This window comes from Melopsittacus undulatus, chromosome 2, assembly GCF_012275295.1.
Source record: "Melopsittacus undulatus isolate bMelUnd1 chromosome 2, bMelUnd1.mat.Z, whole genome shotgun sequence".
Classification (NCBI taxonomy): domain Eukaryota; kingdom Metazoa; phylum Chordata; class Aves; order Psittaciformes; family Psittaculidae; genus Melopsittacus; species Melopsittacus undulatus.
In genome coordinates, this window is record NC_047528.1 from 42,845,615 (window position 1) to 42,868,279 (window position 22,665).

A 22,665-nucleotide genomic window follows, 5' to 3' on the forward strand; every position below is an offset into this window, starting at 1 on the left:
TGTATCATATTTCTCAGATTCACTTGGAGATCTCAAAGGTCTCAACATGTTAACCTTTAGGCAACCAAATCAGGGATGGTAGTACAAGACCCCCTGGCAGCAATACAAGCTGGTGACTGATGGTTCAGGGAGCAGCTCTGTAGAAAAGCCCCTGGGAGCTCTGGGGGCATGTGAGGTGAATGCAAGTCAGCAGTGTGCCCTGGCAGCAAAGACAGCCAGCAGAGTGCAGGGGTGAATCAAGAGAAGCACAGACAGCAGATCCAGGAAAAAGTTATCCTCCACTCACTAGATTCAATGGGTTTGGCCCTCCCCCTGGACAAGGAAGACATCTATAAACTGGAGCAAGTTAGGGGAGAGTTACCAGCATGGTCAGGGCTGGACATGAGAAAACTCAAGTGTGCCCAGGTGGTTACTGAATGAAACATGCCCAGATGTCCACATCTGGTGTACTCACCATGTGTTCTCTGTAGTTAGTGAAGAGAAACGAGGAGTTGTTGTCAATGACTCAGTTCCCTTTAACTGAGGTGTCTGTATTGAAGCTCACCAAATTTTTTGTCTCCTTACTGATGACCAACCTTTGTGTGTACATCAGGCATATGAAAGTCAGAGTTTGCTTTCACATCTGTCAGATATCATTTATATAAGAAACCCCATAGCATGCCCCATTATGCCTTGTTACTACATAAGAGATAAATAATTTATTATCTTTTGGTTTCCTTCATGGTTCAGCCTTGCACTACAAAGTGCAAAATCAAAGTGCATTTGATTTTGGGGAAATTAAATAGCCAGGGAGAAGCTTTAACTATCAAGAACAAAGTAGTAAGTTCAAGTGCTTGTAAATTCAGGCTGTGTATTTAGACAACTAACTTTAGAAATCTGTGTTAGTAAATCTTGCCCTTGAGATTTTCCTGACTTAGCCCATGATTGCCTTCAGTAAGATCAGCTCAGGTTGGTGCTAACATTGGCTGATCTCCTGAGGGTCCCTTCTTAGTCACTGAAGACAAATAGGCAACTTCAGAACTACCTTGGCTGCCAATTTAGGGTAGGATAAATCACCCATGGAAGCATTTATTTCCCCTTCATGACTGAAAAGGGAATGGAGGAAAACAAAGACTAACTGGGAGACACCCAAGCTAGATCTGAGGAACGTTTATGTCGCTTCTAAGCTTTCCCTGCTTAAGTCATTTATCAGGTTATCGTGCTAAGGGATCAGTGTTTCTGATGAAGCTTCCTCACCATGAAAGGTATTGTGTATTCTTCAGCACGCTTAGTGGAGGTGGTTAATCATGTTAACTCATAGATCATGTTGTAATTGGTAGAATGTTTATTACCCCCGTTGTTTGAAGTCAGCTATAGGCTGTTATTTTGTGTCTTGCGTGTTTGCATAGCACTGGCATGTCCTATATGTAACTTTTTTTTTTCAATACTTCAGTGTTCTGCTGGCTTGTGTTCTTGCTCTCACAATTAGCTGAATATTCTGGGGCATGTATCGGCCAGCAAAAGGAGCTCTTGTGTGCTGTTGTTAACACTCTGTTTTGGTTAGATCTTTTTTACATCAGTGTATAAATCATGGAATGGTACCTTCCTCTGAAAGGATTGTTTCAGAATTGATCGTTGTACCACTAGATGGCAATATTAGGTAAACTACGGTTGGATCTGTATCAAGACAAAAGGAAAACAGGTTTGAAGAAAAACATTGCTCTATTTCTACACAGCATGTACTGCTGGAGATCTGTCATGTCATAGGATGGGGCTTAAGTACCTTGCATTTAGCCTGCATGTTTTTCTATTTGGTTTGAAATGTCATGGTTTCACATAGCTTAACTGTGAGGCGGTTTCAGTCTTTTTTTTTCCTCCTCCTACCCCCATCTTCTTTTGTGTATTTGGTTGGGGTTTTTTGGTTTTTGGTTTTTTTGTTTGTTTGTTTGTTTTTTGTATGTTTGGTTTGTTTGTTTTTTTTTAGAAATATATGTAACTACTTGCTTGTTTGATTGTTATTTTTTAAAATAAATTACATTCTCCAGATGACCGTCCTGCCTGTCCTTTTTCTGGGCTTCTGCCTGCTAAAACCTTGAATCCTGAATACTAACCAACTTCCCAAGGACACCCTCAGGCTCTCCACCTCTTTATAGCCATCTTCTGTGCGCATATGCAGGCAGAGGGAAGGTAAAAAATTAGCAGGGAGATAACTCTGTGAAGAAGGAAAGATGAGCAGAAAAGAGCTTTAAAGTGTAGACGCTTGAGCTGGTAGCAGTTAGTATTTAAGAAAGCTGAAGAGGCATCAGAAAGTAATGACAAGGTCCTAAAATGAATCACAGGATGTCACTAGCCCTCAGGGGAGTATTCAAGAGGTCAACAAAGACTTACAGAACATCAAAGAGTGTAATAAAGTGAAGGGATGAAACAGAAATGCAGGGAGCTAACTGAGAAAGTAGGCATTATATAGGCACTGTAAAGCCTGTCAAGAGCCCTAGACTGCTCAAGCACAAGGCTGTACCCTCAAAAAAGGCTCCTGGGTAAAGAGAATCAGTTTACACACCAGCCAGGGGTGGTACATGGAGGAAAAATCATGTCTCCCACACAGTATATTGATTCTCCCTTCTGCCTCCATCACTGAAGTGCCATATGATCTTTACTGCTTTCGATTTCTATATTTTTTGTATGCCTTCTATCTGGGAAATATATAAGCAATGAATTCTTAGAGTCCATTCAGTATGTGTTCTCAGTGCATTAGGATCCTTAATTTACATATGGAATCCATATATATAAATGTTTCCCAAATAATGAAAAACCAAAAAAAAAGCCAAACAAACAACCCAAACCAACAAACCGACAATAAACTTTCCTTTAGAAATATATTTCTGCTGCAGTTGAGATACTGCAGAAAAAAAAATGTCCCTTGATGACATTTCTAAAGGGTAAAGAATAAATGAATTATTTCTCTTTTCACTTTGTTATAATAGTGTAAAAATATTTTACTTTGCAATTGGTTACATATTTCATTTTAATAAAGAGAAATTATTGCAGCTTCATGATTTATGTTATTCTGGTTTTTATATTCTATCATGCATTGTAATATTATATTTTTATATGATCTATTTAGTGTTTCAGCTGAAAGCTTTTCCACTCTTGTCAAAATTAGAACTGATATAATAAAAAATCCCTTAATGTTTCTAAAAGAAATGGCTGCATTTTTACTTTGAGAAAAAAGAAAAAAAGGCAAAAAAAGACAAACTTTAGTTCTATCAAGAGATCATTTTGGAAAATTATACTTTCCTGGATTAACATCTATATGTAACATATTCTTCTATTTTCAATTATTCCCTTGGACTACATGAAATTTAAATCTTCCATGAATGTCCCTTATGTAACATGAAATGATTACCAGTCTGGATAAGAAAGTAAAATGTCACATGTGGGTAGGACTGCAAAATTAGGCAGTGGAGTGATGATGGCAGAAAGGTTGATTCAAATCACTATTAGCCTATTAGATTAAATGGGTCACTGTTGAAATCAGGTATAATACCACATCATAAATTACAAGTGAACATGCAGATTGTGATTCCACCTATTCTACAGTAAAAAAAAACTCCTTAACTTCTCAGGAGCTACACGAGAAAGACTGAGATGTTATCAACCATCTTTGGATTTCTATGTCCACTAATTCTGATGACACCAAGACTTTAAAAGCAGCTGCTCAGTTTCTGTTTATCCTGTTTGGTTGACCACACCTCCATGTGTGGACATAAAGTCCAGTGAGCTCAGACAGCACATTTGCTCCTTGGGCACCCTCAAATTGCCATTCTAGTGGCCACACTGAAGATTCTCTCTTTTTACATGCTTTGTATTGCTCTTGTGGAAGATTTCTAGGCCTTCCGGATCTTTCAGGTGGCCTCTGATTTGAGAAACCATATAGGGCTAGTAACTTAGGATACATGAAATGTCATAGTACCTTGGCCAGATTTTGCTGCTCCTTTAATCAGTGGTATATCACTATCACAGAGGTCAATAAATATTAAAGGTAAAAAAACATTACTCCATTACCCACTAGTTTGTTCCCTCACAATGTTTATGCAGTTGTTAGCTTTCAGGGGGAGGTATAACATCTGTTAGAAAGCATGATATAAAAAAATCCCCATGGCAAATAATAATAATCTAATATTTTAGTAGAAAGTCTCTCACATTGATTTGTCTTTTTTTTTCCTTTGATCTTAAAGATTCTAGGAAACCAGCTATAACCAAACACAGGGAGCCCTTCTTTTTTCTTGGGTGAATCCTCCAAGCAAAGTAAAATTTCATTGAGGATTGAGTTTTATATCCAAATAAAAATAAATAAAGTGGTTTTTATTTACTTACTTATTTAAAGGAAAACTCATACATGAGCTGATGGCCACTGTTTCCAGCACATTTAAGCACATCCTTCCCCACAAGCGTCCAGTTGTGAAAAGTGAATGTGTGGGAACAGGAGGATGGTATTTGAAGCAGCATGACCATATTTGATTACTGCTAATCCATCAGTGCATCATGTTATGACTGCAAGCAGCCCATTAACAAAGATGCTTGATGCAATTAAAATGAAAGTACATTTTGGTGTGAAACAAATGTATAAAAATGCACATATGAAAAAATACAAAAATCAGCATAATTAAGTGAATTTAATGTAGTTTCTGTGTGAGTACAAATAATCACTTCATTTTTTCCCTGTGTATTTTTTATCAGTCTGAGGCACAGTGGGAGGTATTGCTTCAGCTTTCCAATAAAGAAGGGGCCAGGATTAAGGGGGGGTCTGCTTTCAAAGCCATGCTAGGTCCAGAGGGAGTCTCCTCCTGGGGTTTTGGCATTGGAGGGTCTTTGAAGTTTTTTTGGATTTTTACTTACCAGGTGGTCTTAACTCATAGCAGTGTCTCCTCCGAGCTGCAGTTGCACAGCATGGCAGGGGACCTACCTCCTTCACTTTCTGGAGTAAAGAAGCCACAGGAAAAAATTATGCTTTTGCGGAATGGTTATATGTCTTCTGGGAGCAAACAATCCCTGCCTCAGTACCTCATGTGGAATAGAAATATCTACCAGACAGCAGAAAGTCTGATCCAGTTAAAAATTAGCATTTAGCAGTAGTGGAAAGGGCTGTCTGTATCCAGCCATTAGATGGCAGAATTGATCAAGCAATAACCTGACTTCAGTGCTGCGCAGTGTATGCCCAAAACCAGATGGTTTAAAGAATAGACACCAAGTAGCAGCTGGTGCTTGTATATATTCCCGAAATACCGTACCTGGCCTACCTGCAGGCACTTTGAGCTAACAAAGACCACAGTATTTGTATATCATTTCCAGAAGCAGCACTTCAGGGACTGGGGATCAGAGCATCAATCAATGAGCATTGTTAGATCTTTTCTAGGCATGTGCCTTTGAAGACCTGTACCTGTGTAAATATTGACCGTCATGATGCTGTCTGGCTATACATTTTTGGCAATAGCACAGGTACAATCCACTTGTGTGTATCCCTAAATACCACTGCTTTGAGAGGTGTGTGTTCTGAGGTGAATCTGTTCAGCCAGTTTTTAGTGCAGTTAGTATCTTTGGTATCAGACAACTTCATTAAATTACTTACCTTTAACGGCTCATTACAAGCACTTAAATTCTCTGGGAGGTGATTGCTAAAAATTTTAGCCATTCTTCTCCCATGTAGCTGCAATATCCTCAAATAAAGAAACACAATGCTACCAAACCTAACAAACCCCAAACCCACATATTTTCATTACCTCTTTCCCCTTTATGAGAATAAAAAAAGTTATCTTTTTAATCCACCTGCTAACCCCAGTAAATTATTTCAGCATTAGCTTTCCCAATATTCCTCTTCACATTAAAAATCACTATAGTTTATTTGCTGTTCTCAAGCTATACACAACTCTAGATTCAGATTAAGATATTTTATGATCTTCCTTAGTGCCTAAAGATAGTATTTCATATTGGCTAGTTCACACTATGGAAGACTAGAGAAAGGAAATTAGAATTCAGATCATCTACTGCCAAAATTATTTATTTTGCATGCAGAAATAATATTGACAGGTATGCTTCTAACCGGTTGCCCACACAGATGCTTCAATATGTTATACCCATACATGTGATTAGTTCCAAAAGCAACTTAAAGGATTTAAGATCTTTCTCCCAGGATTCAAACTGGCACACTAATCCCTTTCTTTCAAAATTTTAAGTCTGATGTTTGTTATCTTTCTTTGCTTTTTTTCTCTTCATCTATAAGTGTGTACAAATTCTGACAATAAACTGGTCTGTATTTCACAAGTGACTTTGATTTATCTCTTCTTTACAAGGATATTGGGATTCATACCTCCTAACATTAAGTATCTACTTCTGAACTTGTCACCTGGGATCCCTTTATAGTCAGTGGAAAGCAATAGTCACTTCTAGAGGCAATTCAGCCCATCTATTTCAGATGTCTGCTTTAGGATGCATCTGTTCTAGAAGTGATGATTTCCCTCCAGTGACTATAAAAGGAGCCTAGGGGGGACTTAGCTGAGATACAAATTATCAGCCTCAGCATTTGGTCAGGTGAATCCCATAGTAAAAGTCTGAGGCCACCTATTTGGATAAGAACTGGATGCGACCTATATCTGTTCTGCTACACAGAAGTAGATTATGAAGGGCACAATCTATGAATGGCATATCTTTTAAAGGTGACCAAAACACTTACATGTGTAAAATATACTAATCAGGATGCTAACGTGTATTTATTTTAAGGAAGAGTGGTGGGGAAAACAGATCAGTTACTTGAAAAATTCTCAGTAATGAAATGTAAAAAAGGTATTAAAATTAAACTGTAACAAGCATGATACATATGGTTGTATCAAATTGTACATATGGTTTTATACAATTTGCTTATTTGCCTATACAGTGTTCTCATTTTAATTTCACCCAACAAATGTCTGCTAGGCCTAAATTTTAAGCTGAAACAATAAGATAGATAGATAGATTAGATGAATAGATAGATAGCAAACCACTTACTTAATTAGCTTTAGCATATTTAAATGACCATTCTATCTCTTGATATTTGCTTGGTGTAAATGACAGTAGCACTGTAAGTTTAATGAGTGTGAGGAGAAAAGCCTCCCTGGCAAACTCTGTTATCACCTTAAACGTTCTTCACAACTTTCATTCCCAATAGCTTTGAAAAACTCAGGAATGGTTTTATTTATAATTTTCCTGTGTTTTTGTGTGTTTTGTTTTTATAACCACAAAGAAGCACTTTGCTATAAAGAAAGTACAAATTGATATTTAAAGATTACTTTGACAGTATTCTTTCAGCTATTACTTGCTATAAACAGCCAGTCAGTGCATGATGAATTTCTAAAGAGGTATTCTATATTGCCAAGACTTCTTCAGTATGTGGAATCCTAATTCTTCACTTAATTGTATTTCTTGCTAGTTTTCTAGTCAATCAGCAGCTGCCAACAATGTGCATCCGTTGCAAGATACCATACTTGTCTTTCTTACAAACATATTTGATAATCTGATGTAACAGAAAAACTATGATGTATAAACAGGTTGCAATAATTTTCAAAGGAGCATCAGAAATATTTTTGACTAGCACACTTCATGTATGATAATAGGCTGATTCAAAGGGAACAGTAAATGTCCAGTGAGTCTCTAGAAATACAGTGAGAAAACATCTCCAGTAGATGTTTGTACCAATGGTTAAAACCCTTCCATCCACTTTCATTTTCTTCTGTATGTATGATATTCTTATAGACAAACCTGAAATGAGTTAACATTAATTTCAGTATTTTTGAATCTTCCAGAGTAGGTGGTCTGGAGGGCTTCATCCACTTTTTTAAAAATATGGTAAATTCTGACTGCACTGTTCTCAGGTCTTACTAATTTCTGCTTCTATTCAGAAGGTTATAAGTGTCAGTAATCTGTTTCTTGTTAAAATAATTAGAGTAACATTTTCTCCTCTCAACGTTTTCCAGCCTAAGGACAGCATGGACCACTTACTTAGTTTAGTTCATTGCTTCAAGTAGCCAATATGTGAAATTAAAAAAGCAAACCATGTTGATCAGATCCACATGGATATAACTTTCTTTGGGCTGATGAACCAAACTGAACTTTTAGAATTAGTGTGGGTATGAATAGTCATAGTTTCAATTTCAAAATACTTTTTAGATACTCTCAGAAATATTCCCTGAGAAAGGTCTTTTTAAGGGGCATCATTGATATTAAAATAAATTTTTTAAAGTTGGTAAATGTAAGGCTCTGTAAAGATCACATAAGCTTTTAAACGTTTACTTCTCTGTGATTGGGTTTTCATAGTTGGTTATGCTTTAAGATTTTTTTGAGTAATTTTTATAGATCAAATCTAATTACTCAAATTAAACCAAACCATAATACTGAAGAAGTAGAGGCAGTAAAAGAGTTTTATTGACCTTCAACAAGAAATGTATCTAGATAAACACTGACTCTAAGAAAAGAACCTTTAGATAATTTAAAATTCTTGTGAGTTTTATGGAATGTCTCAGCCTAGAGACACTGACTAGCCATGCAGATACACATTATAATTTTATTGCTAGTGAATGTAAAGAAAGGTCTTTTTTTCTTTTTTTCTTTTTTTTCCCCTTATTTTTAAATTCAAAATTGCATAGCATTTCTCTGCTTAAGGTCTTAATTTAAGGTACAAATTTTAAGGAACTTGGTGGATTTTAGTGGACATATTCTGGAGTTGTATACATATAAATGCATCCAGAATTTCTTTGTACTTTTAAAATCCGTTCAACATGAACAGTTAAATATTCCCAAAACCTTACTGAATTGTATTTTTACAAAACAAGCAATCAGATTCAACTTGGTCAGCTCATGTAAAGATGATTGCTATTTAGTACTTTTGTCTGCCACAAAGAGGTTTAGCAGTTCTGTGGCATTCATATTTATGTCTCTGTTTGAGAAATACAGTCATGCCCAAAATGGTGTGGCCAAAGTGCATTCTTCTGCGCAACAAGTGCTTTATCAAAAACACGATTAGAAAGGATGCAAAATGGGATATCATCCAAGGTAGCAAATATCATGTTCTACACTTCATATTTCCAACACTAGAATATATTAATGTCACAAGTGTACTTATTAATTTTTGTCTGAGGGGTGCTGGGTTCTAGCAAGCTGCAGCAGTGATAATTGTGATATCTAAGATACCTGGAAGATACACTGACAACATATGTATGTGTAGGATTGTGAATACTGTGTGTTGGTATGCAGGTTAATAGCTGAACCACTTTATTTAAGAATGTCTCTGAAGGGATCTCTTGTTCATTACTAGATATGATTCTCCTTTATATTACTACATTGCTTGTTTTCATGATTGATTATAACTAAACAACACATTTCTGACCAACTAATAAATACCATCAGTTACCACTTGCATTGCACAGTCTATAATACAACTGTTATGAATTTGAGCCAATCTTTGCAGCTATATACGGGCTGCTGTGCCATGAATCAACAAAATCAAATGAGGAACTTGCAGCAACCCTGTAAGTATTGCTCTTTCCCTATGCAGAACCCTTGCTGACTAATTGACTTCTGTTTATGCTGGAACTGTTTTGATATTTATGGTCTGATATAGACTGCTGTTTTTAAATGGATTTTCATTATCTTTTTGTTCTCTGCACTTTATTTTAAAAAGGCCTGCCGAAATATGTGCTTTTTTTTATTGACTACCTACTTAAAATGACCTTTATTTTTCTTCAGGCAAATGAATAGTGAAAAGAAGGCTAATATCTCTGTATTTAGTACCCCTGTTGACATTTAAGACATGATAATTAAAGACCATCAAATCCAAATAGAACTGTGCTGGCAACAAATATAGAAAATGCATGTATTAAGGAAGATCTTTAACAGACTGTTTTTAAGGCTTTATGCAAAAAATAAGTTTCCTTTTCAGTGTGCTTTGGAATCTTACATTGCATTAGGACAGCAAGGATAATGTGGATTTACAATGTCTGGCAACAATAATTCTTCACACCCACATTTTAGATGTTGACATTGGTTGCAATCAGTGGTACAAACACCAAGTCACAGGTAGTGGCTATTGGTATCCCTTGGTGATCAACACAGGTGCAAATACTGCTTAACAACTTTATTAATGCTCTGATGATAGGATGGAAAGCACTCTCACCCATTTTTCAGATAATATGAAATTGATTGGGGGAATGTTTGATACCCTGATAAGAAGAGGTGCTGTTTAGATGTACCTCAGCAGGCTTAGAACAAGTTAAAGGGGACATCATACAGTTCAGTAATTCTTATTGTCTTAATATTTAGGTATCTACTATACAGAATGATTTTCAGACTATTTAAGCTGTTTTGAGTTGCAGTCTTAAAGGATTTTTAAATCAGCCAGGTATTTTGAATGTGGATATTTATGCCTAACTTCAGGCATTGACATACAGCACTGTTTGGTGTTGTTTTAACTGCCCAAACAAATTTGGTACCAGGCTAGTACTTCTGAATATAAACCCCAGGAAATATTTTGTTTCCGAAAGTGAAACTATTAGATTATTCTTTCACCCATACATAGGATCTGACTTGCTTTACATCTCAGTCAGAAAAAAATACATTTTAATAAATTTATGATTTAGGATTTGACTGTATTGGGTGTACATGGTGGGTTTTGGTGATATGAGGGCTAAAGAGGTGGTTTCTGTTAGAAGACAATGGAAGCTTTCCCTGTATCTGACAGAGCCAATTCCAGCTGGCTCCAAGACATACCTACCACTGGCCAAATCTGAGCCAATCAGCAGCGATGGTAGCACCTGTTATAGAGAAAAAACAAAAAAGAAAATACAAAATTAACTGCATTCTTCTCTCTGCATAGGCTGCTTTAGCAGAGAGAGATTATTGCTACACAGGGTGAAAGAGGGGGTGGGTGTTAGAAATCTAATAAATGCAATTAGAGCTTGCAAGGAGGTAAATTGAACTGAAGAACAAGAATGTAGACAGAGGCCAGGGGAACACCCCAGTGACTGCTGGGGAAGACTGTGGCAGGATTTGTTGATGTAAGGGGGAATGACAACCCAAAAGTTTAATAATGAATTGGCAGCGAGTGTGTTTGTGAAGCAAGCCACCTCTGAAATCCGTAGCTCTTTTAAAGATCACATGCCAGCTTGGCAAGGAGAAAATTCGAAAGGTATTATATTACTTGGAGGTCCTATACTTGTACAATATGTAGATGATTTGTTACTTGCCAGTAAGATATATGAAGATTGCTTGAAAGATACTATTTGTCTATGTATTGCTTTGGCAGAAAAAGGTCGTTATGCATTTCTTTCTAAGCTTCAGCTGTGTCAGCAGGAGGTAAAATATTTAGGACACCTATTAAAAGAGGGACAAAAACTAGCAGGTCCAGGATATTGCAGAATTACCTCAACCGGTAACAAAACGATTGCAAGGATTTTTAGGTGCAGTAGGATACTGTAGGCCCTCAATACTGGGACTGGGAACGTTAAGTAGGTGTTGTGGTTTAAGCCCAGCTGGTAACTCAGAACCACACAGCCACTCGCTCACTCACCCCTCCCCCCCCCTTCTTCCCCCACTCTCCTGGAGGGATGAGGAGGAGAATTGAAAGAATGTAACTCCCACGGGTTGAGATAAGAACAGTCCAGTAACTAAGGTATAACACAAATCAGTACTGCTGCAACCAATAATAATGATGAGAGAAACAACAAGGGAAGAGAATACAACAGCTCAGCACCCGCTGATACCCAGCCCAACCCATGCAGTGATCTAGCCCCTCTGGGTAACTGCCCCCAGTTTATATACCGGACATGATGTGATGTGGTATGGAATACCTCTTTGGCTAGTTTGGGTCAGGTGTCCTGTCTCTGCTTCCTCCCAGCTTGCCCTCCTCGCTGGCAGAGCATGAGACTCAGAAAGTCCTTGGTCAGAGTAAATATTACTGAGCAACAACTAAAACCATTGGTATTATCAGTGCTGTTCCCAGGCTGAAAGTCAAAACCACAGCACTGCACCAGCTACTATGAAGGAGAAGAAAATTACTGCTAGTGCTGGACCCAGGACAGTAAGCCATTGACAAAGCTACCAAGGCAGAGGAAATAGAACCTATACATGGGGGTCCAGAGAAATAAAAGTATTTCAAAACCATAAAGGAGCTTCAGCATCCTCTCTGGCACTGGGATTGCCAGATAACTCCAAGCACTTTGAACTATCTGTGGATGAGAAGTAAAGTGTAGCCAGCCAGTTCTTACTCAAAAGCTGGGTCCACAATAGTACTCAATCAGATGCTGTAGCAGCAGGGAATAATTCCTCTATTAAAGCGATAGCAGCAACAGTGAATAGAAAGAAGCAGGCTAATAGTTATGGGTCACCTAATAACCATGTGTATCCCTCATGCAGTAGAACTGATTCTTAAGCAACATGCTACACAAGCATTGTCCCCACAAACAGCACATGGTTATGAATTAATTAATTTAAATTACTATAATTTAAAAAGAAAAAAATGTTTTCAATCTAGCTTTACTGCCTGCTCCTTCCAGTGATGAATCATATCATGATTGTGCTAAGGTAGTGTTTCACTCCGGGTACCTATGGGAAGATCTGCAGGATCAGCCTCTAAAGATCTAATGCTTTTCACTGATGGATCTTTGTACTATGTGAATGGAAAATGACACATATGCTATGCAGTAATAAGAAACCTAAAAGTACTTGAAGTGCAACCTCTACAACCCTCACTAAGTGCCTTACGTTGGTGGGAAACAGTATTTCTAATGGAACTGAAATCCAAATGCTGTTGTACTCTATTAAGATTTCAAGAAAAATTGCTGTACTATACTATCTATCTCATACCAAAGGATCCAGCTAAACTGAAAGAAATAATGAATTGGCAGCTAAAGCAGCAAAAGCTGTTGCCCACCAACCTGTACATGAGCATGCTGCTGTTACAGCTCCCTCTGCTGAAGAGCAGACTCAAGCAAAAAGTTGGGAGGCTGTGAAATATGAAACTGAAATTTGCAATATTGAGGGAAAATCCATTTTACCATGAAAATATTTAATGACTCCAGCTAAGTGGTTTCATGATAAAAGATGGAGGGATGACAGGAGTTGTTAACTAGGTTGAGAAAATATGTGCAGCCCCTGAAATGCATATGGCAATAAAAAGGACTGTGGGATCTTGCCCACATATTGAAAATTTTCTGACACAAAACCCAAAGAAGATGTTGGATGATGACCGTGGGCATACTTCTCATCCCAAACACTGACAAGTAATTATACTGACATACCTTCCGTGAGCAGACTTTGGTACCTGCTGGTAATCATGGATCAGCTCTGAGGACAGGTAGAATCTTTTCCCATCAGGAAAGCCAATACTGCAGGAGCGGTCAAAGCATTCTTGCAGGAAGTCATTCCCAGGTGCAGAATACATGCATACAACCATAGAATACAATAAGGGTTCTAATTTTTCGGTGGGAATATTAAACTATTGTTTATTGTTTAAAAGTTTAGGAATACAGCAGCAGCTACTTGTTCCATATTCTCCAAAGTACTCAAGACTCAGGTAGAAACGATAAATAGGACTCTTAAAAACTAAAATTACTTGAACTTGTACTCAGATAGACTTGAAGTTACCTGAAGTTTTAGGAAGAGTGTTATGGGCTATTAGAAATACCTCTTGCCAACCTGTAGGGTTGCCACCAGCAGAAATAAGGTCTGACAGGCACTTAGCTGTACCTGGGACCTCCGTCTCTGCTAGGACCAGCCTGTCAGATGGAGATGAATGAGTTACCAAATTTGTATTAGGGATACAGAAACACTTACAAGAAAATAGGGCACAAACCAGGTGTAATCAATACCAGCTGGAATGTAAATGCATGATATAGCCAGTCTGGAAATTCAATAATGGTGAAAGTCCACTCTCACAAAACAAAGTTGGACCCTAAATATTAGGGTCTGTTTACTGCTCCTACTTTGCTGTAAAAGTTACAGAAAAAGATAAATGGATTCACCACATTCATGTTAAATGACTGCCCAAAGAACATCAGTTAGATGGACCACTATTGACCCCACAGGACTCTGTCAATCCTGCTTTTGAGATTGAAACTGGAACTGTTTGAGCTTACCAAGGCTGAAGGAATCCCAGAACCACATCGGTTATGTTTTCATTCTAGAGCAACCTGTACCAGTGTCCCCTGCTGCTTGGCAAAATGGACCATCAGAGACCATAAATGAAGGATAGTGTCATATTTGGTGTATTCACCATCCTCATAGAGTAGCAACCACTCCAGGCTCAGTTCAATAGAGGAAGGTCTGAGGTGTCATCAGCACATTTGGCTTTGGTTATCCTGCAATGGCTGTGGCCCAAGTCATTCTGCGTTATAAGGATGTATTAATAACTGTTATAAAGGTTTTGAAAGGAAAACCATCACTGAGGTGGGTCTGGGAAAATATTACCTGAAAAAGTGCAGCTCTGTGGAGAGGAGCCCAGGCAGGAGTAAGTTTTCTGGCAGGACTTGTGTCCCTGCAGGGGACCCATGCTGGAGCAGTCTGTTCCTGAAGGACTGCATCCTATGAAAGGGACCGACACTGGAACAGTTCTTGAACAACTACAGGCCATGGGAAAGATTCATGCTGGAAAATTCATGGAAGCCTGTGTCCCATGGGTGGAACCCCAGGCTGGAGCAGAGGAATAGTGTGAGGAGGAAGGAGTATCAGAGACAACACATAATTAACTGACCACAACCCCCATTCCTCATCCCCCTGTGCTGCCCAGGGGAGGAGGCACAAGAGTCAGGAGTGAAGTCAAGGAAGAAGGGAGGGTGAGGGGAAAGTGTTTTTAGATTTGTTCCGATTTCTCTTCATATTACTCAGCTTGACTGGCAATAAATTAAATTCATTTCCCCAACTTGAATCTGTTGTGTCAATGATCGTACTTGATGAGTGATGTCCTTTGTCTTTATCTCTACCTACAGTCTTCCTGTATTTTTTCCCCCTCCCTTGTCCTTTTGAAAGGGAGTGATAGAGCAGCTAAGTGGGTACCTGGTGTGTAGCTAAGGTCAACCCACCATGCTGACAAAAGTCATGCTCAATAAACTAGTTAGAATGAAGTAATTGTTCTTGCTTCTGTAATGCCTTAGGTAGTGATATTTCCAAATAATATCTGTTTTCAAAGAGGTAGTGTGGGTTTGCCCTACAAAAGGAAGTTTATGCTGGTTGATGACAGTGAAATTCTGAAAAAAAGAAGTCTAGACCAACTTGAATAAAACTTAATAAATGTGAGGAACTTTTCTGTGTGAGATGAAGTCCTGACTCCTTGAGAATAAGTACAAAATAGGAATACAAATCAGAGAGTGGCATCTGACTGCAATGTGGTCTTCTGGGAGATCACAGGTTATCTTTACGTACTGCTTCTTCATCAATAACAGATGAGCTACTATTTCTTCTTACATGTCATTGCCCTTTCCTCAAAAACAAAAGGATGAAATGGAGCACTTGGGGGAAAAAAAGGTGAGGGACAGATCCATGAGTGCAAATAATTGGAATAGTTTTTGAGCTACATTTATATAAACAAGGTTGGTGAATTAGCTAAGTTTAGTATTTTCTGATATGAGTAAGAAGAATAAACTGATCAGATAGAAAATTCACTGGCTACATTCATTAGCTAGAAGGTTTTAAATTCAAAAGACTTAATACATAGAATTATTAAATATAAGGAAAACCTGCTAATAGTTCTGGGTTAAAATTATTTTGTGTAACCTTCTGAGGATAAATTGATGTTCTCTTTCCACAATGTATACCTATTAAGCAAGACTTTCTCTCCGTAAGCAAATAAATCTAAATGTAACTGATCATAACTGAACTTCGAGGGTATCAAGGAATGGGATGTCATTTTTTTTGTACCTACCGTTCACGTAAATGCTGAGAGGACAGAAAAAGAAATTTCTACTCAGGTGTTTGTATGATTGACTTTTCATGGGTGATTGCTCTATCAGTTCCAAAGTTGGGTTTTCTGGAGAAACGTTGCACATTTGATGTGACAGTAAGCTGAATATTCATAAGATGCTTGAACTGATAACTTCAGAAATGGACAACATATTGGCTGATATTTCTGCTAGCCAAGTCCACACCTTTTTAAAGCACATGCTAGCCCAGCTAACCGAAATGTCTGAAGAGCAATAAACATCAGTTTAAGATTTTCTAATATTCAGTTATGGCATTCAGAAAATAGATTTACATTTGGAAGCTGATGGCCTATTGGATTAAGCATCAAGATTGCCACTGCCCCCAAAGGATGTATGTCTGCGGAAAAAAGAAGGAGATATTATACTGTTTTCTGTGGACTGTGCCTGGAGCTGCAGACTCCCACATAATATAAAGGCCACTGTGAGTCCCACATTTAATGTATTAGCTCAAATGTGAACTACTACAAAGAGCATCACTGTAACCAAGATCCATCAAAGGTACTTCAGCACCAGCTTTCCACTGAAGCATATAGGAAATTAAATGAGGTGAATGCCCTGCAACTGATAATGTTTATAAACCCAAATATGCAGGGACCTTGGTTCTTGCACCATGCTTTCCATGAAAATTAACACTAATACAGTGATTTTATATTGTATGCTTATTCTTTCTTTTCTCTTACTTTCACTTGTTAGAAGTTAGAGGAATTAAAAACAGACTACATTTTTTCCCCAAATTTGAGGTAATTTTGGTGTGCACACAATTATGACCATCTTCCCAAACACATATAACTTCTTTGGCATTGACACTCTCCATGTAGATCTATTGGAATTGAGCATATTCTTTAAAAAGCTTATCATAATGATTCCTTGTTTGTTCAAGTGCTTCTCTTTCCCATAAAGCTTCTGGGTTTTGAGCATTTTTCAAGTAAACATATTAATCTGACCAAATAAGGCACAAATATGTATGAGAAGGTCAAGATCCTCTGGAGTAACTCAGGTCAAAAGACATGTAATATTCTTGTCACAAGAAATTTTCTTCGGTATTTTAAATGCTCCTGTACCCCAGGAGGTTACTCCTGTCCTCTGGTTAATAAAGTCAAGGCCTTAGTAACATTTCAGAGGAATTCATTTGCAAGACTCCAACTTTGACTTCATGGGCTTTTAGTACAGACATGACCTGTGCCAGAGCACAGATGAATATTACAACATTTTGAGTAGGAGTCCTCTCATTTAACACTGAATATATTCATATGTGAGCTACCCAGCCTGAACTGCCTTTGTAAACAATATAAAGTAAATCCTTTAGGGATCATTAGAAATGGTTCATTTTAGGCATGAGATTAAAACCATGCCATCCGCACAAGTGCTTTCATCTTTCTCTTGACCCTAAGTGAACCCTAGATGACTAGTTCAGTTATAGAAATTAAGGGCTTGAGTCACTTACCTGCACATGTGCCTCTAGAGCTATTTGAGATGTTCTAGGGAAGGTGTATGAGGTTTAGTGATATGACATAGGAACTGTGGGAGACCTGTGTCCTTTTGGAACAGCAGATGGACGCTAACTAGGATGTCTAAAGTCTCATGATCATATGATGTCTAAAGTGACATTAGATGCTTATGTCATATCTGAATTCTGCCCGTATTGCTTGTTCTCAACATTACACTTCATGCAGTTGTCCATGTGCTGTCAGAGAGTTTCAGAAGGACCTGAAAGACCTAATTCATAGTAAGAAGCCCATCCATGTCCTCTGGAGCTGCAGATTTTGGTCATCTCAAAAGGCAATGTCAGGCATCAGACATGGACTTCAGATCTTCAGTGGTGATGTGGAAGCCTCAACAGCTGGCTTACATATGGACACACATATGTAGATACCTAATTTCAGATGTATACCAACTATAACTGTGAGAAATCACATATCTCTATAGTCCTATAGCTTTGTTCAGTGAATTCATCTATAGATCTTATGTCTCGGAAACTTTAGGGTGCCTGGAATGCAGTAGAATATCTATGTTTAGGCAACTGAACCTTGACTTCAGATTTAACTGTAAGGGCCTGGCCTAGACTAGTAATGGAAACTAAACATGTAACCATGTGCCTAAACTTGCACCTTAAGTACAGGAGTAAGTCTTCTCCAAGTTCTATATTATCAGTAGGAAGAAGATTATGCCTTTGAAAAAGGATGACTTGTGCCTGTGCTTTCCCTGATTAAAAAGTGCCCTTTTCATCCATGAAGAAACATTTTCCATGATACATCAGTGGATATAATTTATCAAACTGTTCAAATTTATCCTGTGTGGGAGATGAGACCATATGGAAAACAGCTAAAGCGTATTTTAGAAGCCAAGGAAAGGGAACTATAAATCCTGAGGTATGCTGTGTTGGATGTTAAACCAAATAGTCTAACATAAATTTTTTTTAGCCTCAGCAGAATAGCAGATGAGCTTTTAGGAAAAAAAAAAAAAAAAACCAAAACAAAAAACAAAACAACGTATGGGAGTAGTTTAAGCTACTTTCCAGTGCTTTCAACAAAGAAAAATTTTAGTGCTCTTTCTTTCCTAACAGTCTCCATGTCAACACAGTATAGAGGGACAAATATTTAAAATGAGACTGTACCTTTGTGTGATCCATGGCAATGACTGCATCAGCAAAAATACTGAAGCAATAACCTTGGGTGATAGTTCTGTGGGTTGAAATAGTTGGTTTTCTGTTACCAAGCTGATGCTCATGTTGTTGTTGTCCCCAGGCTGTAGTCAGTTCGACTGGCAGGCAAACAAATAATCGAAGTAATCCATACTGGACCATTTCAGCAAGGCTAAAACTTGTATTTGTTTTTGGATATCTAAATCTCTCTTCTAGTCATTTAAGCAATGATAAAATGCTATCATTATCAGGGGAACTGCTGAATATCAGCGTGTCATGATTTGAAGTAGAGGAGACAGGGGAATCATAGGCCCTTGAATGAGGTATAAGATCTATAAAATGTTGATATTTAGCATATTCTGTAGGATCACGCTATGACTGTGGGTTGCCAGTGGATTGTCATATGGTCAAACAGGATACTCATTTGTAGATAATGAGAATATAGTTTGGCATGCCCAGACACCTGTAAGGATGACTGGTTTTTGTTTATGTGCAATACTTTGAAAACTGAAAATCTGTTTAATGTATTTATAAAAGTGGTGTGTGGTAAACAAATATGTGTTCATCTGGTGTCTGATTTTAGGTATTCAGACTCTGTCTGCCCCCAGCATACTAAACGGTATCAAGCAACACTTCTGGGCCTGGAAGTTGATCATCTCTACCTAGGAGTCATTGGAAGGGTCCTGGAATACGTTCCACCTGGGTCAAGTATTATTTTCCCTAAACAGCTCTCACCTTGACAGTTAGGGTGGATCAGGGATCATTACTAACAGGCAGGTTGAGCACAACCATACTGTTTTACACGGAAAAAGGGTTTTATGTATATGCACAAAAGCAGCTCCCTGTCAACTAGACAATTGCAAGCACCTTCTGGAGCACAGACATTGCCTTGGGTTACAAACTCACACCATCGTTTTTCTCTGTTCTGTATATTCAGCAAACATTTATCATTTGCCTATCTATGATGCATGTAACAGCTCCCCACCAAATGTCAGCTATTTAATAAAGCAAGGTTTCCTGACTTCTAGGAAAAGGAATCTGAATTTGGTTTCCTTCTTAGTAGATATTTTCAGTATGGGATCATAGTTACTCTTTCATGTCACAATGAAGCAAAAAGAAAGGCAGAAACTCCCATGCTTCAGGGTTGTATAGAAATACACTACTGCATGTCAGCTACGGTATCAGAAATCCTTGAACTGAATTGCTTAGCAGATGATAGACTTGAACTGAAAAACATTGTTTATCTGTTTTTTTTTCGTGTCCCTTCTTGGGTACCTCAAATAAAGTTCTCTGACTTTTCCAAAGGGAGAAGGGGCAGATTGATGAATGTTTCTGAAAATTGCTCTTTTCTGAGTTATCAAGAATGAGGCAAGCAAAATAAGAGTTATTTTATGGGGTCTTTTTCTTTGTGGTTTTTTTTGTTGTTGTTGTTTTTTAAAAAAAACAAACATGAAATCCTATTAAGTGGTTAGAAAAAAATCAATACACAGGTGTGACAGGGCCTTCAGGATAGTTGGTGTTTCTGGTGGTTTGTGATTATAATAAGGATGAAAAAACCTGTGTGTTCTAAGGACAACACAAAAAAGGAAAAATATGTAATGAAACCCACAGGAGAGCATGAAATCAGGATATAAAAGCAGCATCAATATCATACACTGCTGTCTTAAAACATTCCTTAATACCATTTCTATTTAAAAGAAGCTTCAAAGACTTTTTCTTTATAAATGGCATTTCCAAATTTCTTTCTAAATCATCCCACTGCATTTTTGGATGCTGTTCAGAGGTAGGAACAAGTAGAGCACACATCAGCTTTATCTTAATCCTTAACCTTACACATGACAGTGAAGAGCAAGCCTCTCTGATGTTCTGCATCATATATTTAATTTCTAAGAACTTTAAATCTCCTGGAAATGACAAAAGTAACCGAGACATCTATAAAATAGGACATCAATCAGATTCTCCCTGCTTTTGAATCACAGTATTAAAGGGAATATTTTCAAATAGGGAACTGTCTCTTTTATTTATAGATATTCAGCTGGAAATAAAGGAGCAGTAAAATGTTTCCTCCATATCTTTTTCACTGTATGAAAACAGGGTTACAGATCAATTGATTTACCATCACAATCGATTAGGTGACTCTCCTGTTATCTCTATTGTGACAGTAGACAGGCACTCATATAGATCTTTCATTAGAGGAGTCACTGAAAAGCAAAGGTTCATTGCATGCCTAAATGGTTTGTAGCTGACTCATTAGGCTATTAACTAGCCATTAATATTGTTTAACCTCAAACCATACAGACAAAATAAATTACAGTCACGTTATCCAAACAAAATAACCTTAACCTCCTTAACAAGTGTATAATTATGTGAATTTATTACCATCTGATCCCACTTAACTGAGGGGCTCATTTCCAGAGCTATGAAGGGGAAGATGAGAATACATCACCTTCAAGATAAGTGCTACTGGGAGGCAGGTGCCTGAGTCACTGATATGCTCTGTAAGACATGAACCAGAGGGTCTGGACTTGCCTTGTTAATGCAAAAACAAAATTATCTTGCACACAAAATCCTTCCCCCTTATGCAGTACCAAATATCTTCTGACTTGTTTTTAAATGTTTCTGCCTTCCAGAAATCAGTTGCGTGTATAAAATGGCCTTCTCTTTCTCACTATGGTACCAAGGCTTCACATAGACAAACGGAATGTAATAACAATAAACAGTAATTGAATGAGAAGGCACTAGAAATTTTCATAATCTTTTCAAACTTGTAAATTCTGTATGTGTGCTGCGATGATCTCCTGAAACAGCACTGAAGAAAGAGTATAAAAAACCCGTGGCATATGTTCTGAGAAATAAAATAAACTTATGTCAGTGTGCTTCCCTTGGAATGATGCCAGATGAATCCTGGTTATTATCAATAATATAAACAAAATATGTTACAAGCTTTTTACAGAGACTAAAATAAGCAAAAAGCCTGCATTACCACACTGCTGATATCCCAGCAGGTCAGCCATAATGAATGCACCAGTTCTCACACATAATTTTTTACAAGATAACTTGCCTGAAAGTGAAGTAGTCAATAGACTCATATGTGGGCATATTTCTCTCCAGGAAAAGCAACCATAATACAGTATCAATTGTTTCATTTGGATGTACAGAAAAGTGGATGCTGAGAGAGGAAAAAGACCACAATAGGACATAAACTCAGTGACAGATGTGCAAAATAGAATGAGAATGTAGTACTAGTAATTAGACCTGAAAATTCAGTCTACTGTTCTTACAGGAGAGCATTCAGAAAATTACAAAGACTGTAACACAGTGGATACTTTTGTAAATGAAAACTTTTGTTTCTAATCAAAATGTCAAGGGGAAAAAAATACCTTCTTCCTGTGCATGTTTACTTACCCAAATATTGCCATAGAATTTCCTCCTAGCCACACCAAGCATAAGCATAATTTTATATTTCTATATAAATAGGCCTTTAACATTTCACAGACTAAACTAGTTCAGCTGAAGGGTAAAATATTTGTCTCAAACAGAGGTCAAGGAACTACTATGTTTGAATATTTGACATACAAATCATTCATTTTGGAAAAAATATGACAGCTTATTACAAAAAAATCTAGTTACCACACCTTAAAGATGCAGTAGAGAGTGTTACTTGTTGGAGGTTAGTAACACTTTTGCCCAGTATCTTTCCAGTAGGATAATCTGGGAAACCAGGGATTTTGCATTTTGTAGCAAGCTGCATGTTATAAAAGGACACTAATGCCCAGGGCCAGATCTTTCAAATGCATTTTAATTATTTTCAGTGCACTGTCAGAACTTTGATACACACTCGTGGAGCCATGCAAATACCTCTTTGTAGAATATATGTCCTATACCCTAAGGCACTGAGGGGATTGAAATACATTTTGGTGAAGTTAGGTGTCATAATACAGTGAGGTAATAAGAGTATGCCATCATATTACACAATTAGAAATCTACTTCTAAATCTGGTTAACATGGCTATGTTTTATATTTATGAAGGAGAAAATGTTCTGATTT